This window comes from Pocillopora damicornis, chromosome 12, assembly GCF_964200805.1.
Source record: "Pocillopora damicornis chromosome 12, jaPocDami1.2, whole genome shotgun sequence".
In the NCBI taxonomy this organism is placed as follows: Eukaryota; Metazoa; Cnidaria; class Anthozoa; order Scleractinia; family Pocilloporidae; genus Pocillopora; species Pocillopora damicornis.
Window position 1 is genome coordinate 17,602,452 of NC_142681.1, and position 8,641 is coordinate 17,611,092.

At 37.9% G+C, this 8,641-nt stretch overlaps 1 pseudogene; it reads right to left on the reverse strand.

The window, feature by feature from the left end:
• Positions 1–6,377: 6,377 nt before the first annotated feature.
• LOC149036787 (uncharacterized) lies at positions 6,378–8,134 on the reverse strand (annotated as a pseudogene).
• Positions 8,135–8,641: the final 507 nt, after the last annotated feature.

Genomic DNA, 8,641 nt, shown 5'->3' on the forward strand with positions numbered 1-8,641 from the left:
TCTCTTTGAGTTCTCTTTGACTAATGATAATGTAAACTGTTCTTCTGATTGGTTGTTTTGATAACTTTTGTTTTGTTTTCCAACTCTCAGAAGATAACTCTTCTATGTACAAAGTATCAATCACGAGAGTCGACAGTTGATTTTGTTAAGGATACAGCAAAAATCCCTGGCCATAAAATAATTTTACAAGATTAAAACTGGCCTTCCTTGGCTCCATAGTCGAGCAAATTGACCCACTCAGCAGGAACTTATCCTGGTTTCACTTCAGCATAAAGAGGAGTATAACTATTCTCCCCCCCCCCCCACCCCCACCCCCCCCGATGAGTTGCCAGTCCATCGCAAGGTCACCCCCAGCATTTCACCAGTCTTCCCTGACAATCTGTTGGTACTCGTTTATACTCCTAGGTGGGAAGTGGCATGGGAGAGAAAAGTGTCTTGCCCAAGAACACAACCCTTTGCCCCGTCAGGTCTCGAACCCAGACCTCTCGATCCAGAGTCCAGTGCACTGACCATGCATTTGGCCGTTGGAAGACGTCTAAGGCGAAGTGGGGACAGAGTAGAAGCACAGAACAAATGAGCAGTCGATCTGTTTCTTTTGTTGACTTTACCTACCTTACCTATGACAATGATTGCAATTTGACCAACGACTATTAAAATTTTTCCTCTTTGCTGTAAAACCTCATTTTTTCAGGCCATGTCAGAGGTAACAAAGGCCTCTGATCTAAAACAGGGATGACTGCAAGACCTTTAATTAGAGAATGATACATGTTAAATGAAACTTATTTTCATAAGACAGGTTTGCATCTTGCCTCACTTGAAAAAAAGGGTTTTTAAAACCAAAAATTGCCTGTAATATGAATGTAAAATGTCTGGTGGCTGTCAAAATGTGACAAATGATATAAGGACGAATTCTCCCGTGTAGAAGAACATTAAGATACAATGGTATTATTCAGAATTTACAAACTCAGCTTATAGGAATGAGCTAAAATAAGAGAGAGCTATTTAAACGTTACAGTTTCTCGCCTTATTGCAGCAGTGTTTCATGAGGCGCATCGCTTTCCTAGATTAAATCCTTATATTATGAACGGATGTCTCTATCCAGAATTTATGTACCAAACCATTAAATAGTTTGTGGACATGGCTTGATTTATTAGACAAGTAAGCAACCGAATAGCTTGCAATATGGATGTATCTTTGTGCAAAGTCAAGGTGAAATGTTAAATCTGATGAAAACCAAGCAAGTGGATTTCACTTTTCCCTTTCAAGTTGACCATAAGATAGATGATGATGGACTACCTAATGTCACACTTAATGGCCAATTCTGGTTTGTATGATGTTACTGCCGGGAGTTTCAGGAATTCTCGCATGGCTTTTGGTAAGAACATGGAATTATGTTGGTTATCCAGCACCACATAGGCTTAGATAGGCTGCACGTGTGGGCGATGGGACACGACAGATGCCTGGAGGTTTTAGGAAAACTCTTATGAATTTTGTTTTACTGGTCATGATAATGTACATCTGACCTCTAGATAGAATGGAGTTAATGCAGCATTTCCTTCCTGTTCTTTTTTATGAACGATATCCAAGTGATCTGGGAGAAACAATTTATTTTGGGATAGCTCCAGGTTAAAACACCCTAACATTTTTTGCAGGCTATAAAAGTAGACTTTTCCTTCCTGATTGCAGGAACGCAGAGTTAACAAAGACCAGTTTTCACCTTTTTTTACGGCTGATGTACCCTAAAGGATTTTGGTGGGCCATGCCCTCCCTTACAACACTGGGGTATTTTAATTCTGTTTAAGATAACTGCATTTGCAACTAAACGTATTTCTAAGTTTTAAACTTTAGTTGCAACTTTTTATGATTAATCCTTTCCTATATTAAGTACGGTGACGTAACTCCAAAGTCCTTTCTTTGCCATGTATTTGACATTATCTGGGTTCTGGTGGGAGCAATTATGATGTCATTGTTCACAGGCTTAATAATCAGTGCCATGCAAGCCTCCCTTGATGGCACAAAATACAAAGATATCGCTGGTAAAGAGGTGCATATAAAGTCATCTTAAGTGTTGCCAAAAAGAAGACGGATCTGTCCTTTAGTTTTAATTTGAAAACAAAACTGTTTTTATAAATGTACCTTTTTTAGTCATCTCTGAGTTCTAAGTACATGTAGCAGAAATCAACTCCCCATAGTTGTTGGTATTAATGCAAATTATTTACTTTTCATATCAGGTCGGTGTCCTAGCTCCTTTTCTCACAACCCAAAAAGTTGCTGAAGAGTTTGATGCAAAGATCATCAGTAAGTGAGAATTCATTTATGGTAAGAATTAGCTGTAATGCCACAAATCATAGCAATAAGATGAAATGGCAACAAGTTAATATCATTTTTGGTCACACTAAAACTTTCTCAACAAGGTAAGAACTTTATTCTCGTCTTGGCTGCCTATGTATTGAATGTGCTAAAAAAAACAAAGCAATGAAAATTTGATAAATGATAACCATATGGAGAAAAAACCTGAAGCCGGCAAAAAATTTAATGGTGGTCATTTGGCATACAGTTTTGAAGTGCACAAGTATCTAGAGGACACCAGGTATAAGAATTACGGTAAAGGCTACGTTTAACAAGACAGAGTTGTCGGAATTTCTACTTCAATAAAGTTCTCACATCCTTTATTACCATTGTGAATTTTATTATCAACAATCAGGTGATCAATACTAGCTGCACAACATGAACGGAGTTAGTTTTCATCAACAAAGGACTTTAGCTCTTTAAACCCATTAACCTACGTTCCCATGCTGATTTGATCAAGGAACTTCTAATCTACAGACTTTGAATCTCTTCAAGAAATGCAAAAAAATCTTAGCCAAGGAGCAATTGGAAGAGTATTGTTGGATCATAACACTACATTGTACTTTCTGGATAAATTTGTCTCGAAACAAAGCAAACAAATTCGAATGATACGTAACATCAATTATCCAATGGAGTATTATCAGGCGCCTGTAAGCCATGACGTCACACCACCACCAACAAGGTCACCAAATGGATCCAATGACTCCGAGGAGCAACGATTTAAAAGAAAACAAGACCTTTCCAGGTGCGGGAAGAATTTAAAAGATTTATTCATAGACCTGGTCTCGGTTGCTAAGGAAACTGCAAAAGAACAACTTATTCCGGCTGAGGTACGTCTAAGTGAAAGTGTATTTACCAGCTGTTCACTTATTTTAACACGCGCAGCCATTCAGTGCATTTGCCTTGATTTCTTTAGTCTTTTTAAGGCTTAACTTCTCGCAGACAACAGGCTCAGCAAGGGTTAGGGTAAGAAATAGAGGTTTAATTCCACTATCTCAAAAAATACCAAATTCATTTTGACTCACCTTCAAATATTCCTTTCCTCAAGCTCGGGAGTCGATAAACTTTTGGGAGTTTACGGTAACTGAAATGTCAACCTACTTGGGTCAGTATAAATCGAAAGTTTATCGGAAAAGTTTCCACAGCTGACGATTTTCCAAGTCCTTAGAGGTAAATTAAAAGACTAAATCGTACTAGTGGAGTTAACAATAACAAAACAATTTTCAAAATAACGCCTTAAGGTCATTTTATTAGAGTAGATTACCAATTGTGAAATGTAAATAATAAAAATCACATCTAGGTTATAAAAACGAGTATGTTTTTCTCCACTGAACAATTGTCTGTATCTCTTTTGAATGAAACTTTCAACTTTTTCAAGAAATTCTAGGACAGAATGACTGAATTATAATATTTCCCTTCTTGAATTATTGATCTTTACAGAGCGCAAACCTTTCCGATGAAATGGAAGGGTTTTTTTCAACCGGCTCGAAAATGACCCTGTGGATGTTGATTTATCTTCTGGTGGTGTTTCTCGGTATCTTATGTCAAGTTTACACCAAGTGTTACCTAGCCAGGGTGCACGCAGTAACAGAAGGTATGATTATCATCTATACATAGGCTGATACTGAGTAACATCACTTTTTTTTTTACCCAAATTTAATATCAATATCCTCAAGTTCATTTTCAATCCGTTTAATTTTTGACCCTCAATTCTTTTGTTTTTTCTTTGAAAGAATTGTGATCATGAAGTAACTTCTTTTGCAGCCCATTTAAGCTTACGATCATTCATGCATGATTTAGATAAATTTGTGACTAGCAAAAACATTGGAAGTATAAGTACATTTGTAGATATGTCTGGTTGGGGAGGGAACACATTTTCATGAATAAAAGTATTCCTCTTCTTGTGATATTAAGGCAATGTTGGCGTTTATGATAAGAATGTAAGATATGTAATTTTTAAGTGGCAAATTCTCGCAAGTAGGCGGAAGAGTACCTGTATTTATTCATACTAAGATTTAACATTTTCACGTTTGGTCCATGCTTCAGTCTATTTATAATTTTGCAATATTCCAGGGAAGAAGGTTACCGGAGAGCGGTGGGGGGTAAGGGCTTCGTCCAGGGCGGAATCGAACCTAATTACTTCACAATCAGAGCTCGATATCTTCCCGATTCCTCCCTCGAGAGCGAAATGTCAGAATGACGCTCAAATGACACATTTAGCATGTGATTGACAGCTGGAGTTAAACTGCACCAATAAAGCACTCTGTTCGTGGGTGAACTGAGTTTTACAAAAGACTTCTGGCAGGCGTAATCTTTACTCCCCCACTTCCCCACAATCTCCTTATTTTGGACCGTCGACCGCCCCCTTGGTACAAATTTCTTTCTCTCCCAAGCCTACCGCTGCTATTAAAATCAAAGGCGGCAGCCATAATTTTAGTTAGGAAAATACTGAGCACTCACTCGCCAAAAATACGCCTGCTCTGCAGACTAGAATGAGCCCACTTTTAAAAGATCGAACTGTCTCATATTGATTATTTGCAATCATAATTTTTGACAAATTTGATTCTGCGAAACGTTCTTTGACGCAAACAAACGCAACGAAAACGAGCCATTTGTCCACATTGAATACAGGTGTACGTGCTGATGGAGTTAAACTGTATTAAAATGTCAAGTTCATTAGGCTCGATTGCGGAGCACTCAAATACTCGGGCTCGTTAAGGCAAGGCTCAGGATGATAAAATCCCCCCCGCGAAGTCAATTGCGCCTAGAGAAAAACATTTCAAAATGGCGGCAAAGATGGCGGACATTGTGGCACATCGAAGTTTCGGAAACTCTGTCGCTCTCTTATATTCTGAGGCTTGTTTGTGTTAGAGGTCTGGACTCACTTGGGAATAATATGTAGGTGAGAAATTTTTTATCACTGCTTCCTTTTTAACGTTGTTTAAAGGTTTTGCTTGTTGCGCGTCCTTTGACTGAATTCAGTGTGAGTTCGATCAAACTAGATCATTCTAGGCTTTATGCGTTTGTTGACCGACAGGAAAGCTGCGTATTACTTTCATCGCCGAGCAGGTGTTAATTTAGTTCCCCCTTTTTTTTAATTCAATATGTTTCGGACGAAGCGTGAGAAATTGAAATTGTTTTGTGTTGTTAGAGAATCTTTCTTTTGATCAGCGTAACCTGTGTTAAGGTCCAACTTACAAACGTGGAGAGAAAGGGACATTTGTAAGAAGAAAAGCATTTTGTTAGTTTAAGTTAAAATCATGTTTCGTAAAGGAATTTATGATTTAGTTCTGAAAAAAAAGAATTCTGGTGAACCATTGCCCTTTTATCAAAAGTCTTAATATGAAAGTTAACCATGAGAACTAACAATACAGTCATTAGTTTCAAAATCACTTGAGTAGATTTAATTTGCTCGACATTATTCATCATGCACTTGGCAAATGTTACATTTTGAGCTCATTTTGTTCAATGAATCCTTTAGAAGCATAAATAAATTGATGACATAAAAATTGCTGTACAAAATTAAACATTGCAACATGATTAATCATGTTGTTGCTGTTCTTTTTTAGATTTCTACCATGCTACATTGCCTTTAGTTATGTTCCAGATCTACATACATGTAGGATACTCATATTTATCAGTTGGATTGTTATACTAAAGTTCCTCAAAATTGTATGTATTAAATAGTTTTTTTGGTGCTTTTTCATGCTTACAGTACATGTGGAACCCACTGAAGACAGCTTTTCTGTGGACTTAATGTTGAGGACTGTAAATATTAATTATTTTCAGGGCTTGGAAAAATATTATGCAAATCACAAAATATCAGTATGTATTATACGTTAAAACATTGAATAATTTGAAGTGTTTATTTAGGAAGGTGAATGGTGATCTTCCATATTTTCAGTAGTTCAGTGGCAACTTTATTTTTCCTCCATGTTTTTGCTATAACTGGATCTTTTTTCATGTGGTTTTCTGTGGGATTTTTTTTGAAGACTTTCTTGAAGTTGGCTGACCACTCAGTAATTGCTTCATTTATGTCCTTGTATTTCTTTAGAACTTGTACTTGAATGTGGTGACTGCTTTCTGTCCTGGGCATAAAAAATTTCCACCATTTCGCACAGAGTGGCCAGCAAAGCTCTCACATCATGGGTTGTTGTGTGGTAAAGGGCTATAGTTAAGTAGATTAGTGTCTTGCGATAATCTACTCCTCGTTTTTTCTCTTTGTTAAGTTGGACAGCTAGTATTTCTTTAAGTTTTATCAGTGTATCAATGTCAGAAATGTGATGTGGGATTTCTTCCAGAATGTTTTTAATGTGATTCATGGAGCAGTGAAGAGCTTCAAAACACAGTACCTTATAGGACTGGAAGTAGAGACTTTCCACAGAAACACTCTCATCCCCAAACAACAGTGCTGGAATTCATGTTGCCCCTCCAAGTTCTTCATTTAAAATTTCTGCAAGTTCTGGTTTGGTTTTGTCTGAATCTCCAAGTCCTCTTGCTTCAATTTCAGCTTGTAGCTCGTTGGCCTTGAGATCTTTAAATGGGCTCAAGAGTTGTTTTGCCTCTTTTCCTTTCCTTCCTGCTAACAGCAGCTGTTGCCGTTCGGTAAATGTTCTGTACTTTCTTTGGGCCATGTAATCTAGATCGTGGCACATGCTTAAATGCCCATCACAACCTGGGCAATCATAATGCCCTCCATGCTGATTTCCACATTCAAAGTTTGCTGCAGGGTTGTCTCCATTCATGAATCTCATCTCATCTTCTACTCCAACATCCTCCTCTGTTTTCACTCTTTGGGTTAAATTTACTAAATCATCATGTCTGGCTGGAACAAATTTTATCTGATCTTCAATGCTGGAACTGCTCTGCCCCAGCATATACAGATAGGGCCTCTCCACTGTTGCCTGGACATCCACATCTTTTCCATATTGAACTCTAGCTTCTGCATCAGAGAGATGAATTGCTGGGTCATACATCTCTCTCACACAAAAGAGCATGTGACCATAATTTGAAAGGGTTGAATGGTCATGCCAAATCAGCCAATGCCTCTTCCGCTGAAAGCTTTTCAGCCTTTGTTTGATTTCATCATGTGTTCCCCTTATATCCTCACTGATCTTTTCTAGCTCTGCACGAATCTCACTTTCACTGAGCTCTTCATAAAATGCATCGTTTTTTATTTGAAGGAGGTCTTTGTTTTTAATCAATGCTTCTTTTCTAATGTCTTGGAAGGGAATTTTCCTTGCTTGCAAGTGGCATTTCTTCTGCTCTATCTCTCCCTGTGCATTTATAGCCAATTTGGTAATCTCTCTTTCTATCACTGGCTCTTCTATGTTAAATTTGCCACTCTCTATTCCCTCATGGATGCTTTGCTTGAGTTGTTTATTTGATTGCATCACAGGCACAGAAATTTCTCCCCCCTTTTGCTTCCTCATGGCCCTGCGTACCCTCAATCCTGGAAAATTAATCAAACCTTTTCTTACATGAGGCTAGAGAAATGATAAAAACTTATGAAAGTATTATATGGTATGCATTCTTATTACTTCAGGCCTCCTTCTTCTACTTCTAAATTCTAAATTGTAACTCTTAAATCTCACTGTTCTTTAATTAATAAATCAAATTTTGTTCAATCCTAATACACAATTTCTTTCGCTTATAAATGATATTGCAGAGATGTAACTCTCCACTGTCGGCTTAGTTACAAATTTACCACTTTTTTTACCTGTAAGGACATCCTCTGAATTGAGATGCACTTCTGATGGGGGCTTAAATCGGGTAATGTCTCCTTTTTTTGACATTTAAAAAAGGTTTTGACTAATTGTCCTCCATTGCCAGGTGTCGAATCACTTCCCTTGGTTTTTTTGTTATACATTCTGGCTTTTTCTGACCAGTTTGGATGACCATTAGGCCATGACTCTACATCTGCAAGTAGCTGTTCCAACTTTCCTTCTATGTTAGCAGGTGAAGCTGTGTGGGATCGTTCCCTGACCTTTGGTGGGGTCGTTTTTGCTCTCTCCTCGGCCTCTTCAAAGGTTTCAAAGGACAGGGCCATTCTTTGGACTTGTCTTGAACTGTAAGACTGACGAAGGCTAAGGTGAACAGCAGTGCCATTTTGTGACATCTTGGTCTCTAGTTCTTTTTTTGTTTGCCTTCGCTCGTTTCTCTTCATTTTTTTCTTTTCAGCAGGTGAAGGCTTCTTTTGAAGACCCGCTTCAGGGACAAGCACTAGAATGTCACTTTCCTGGCATTTTTCATTGTAAGTGGCATATATTGCTTCCCCAATGATTTTTAATTT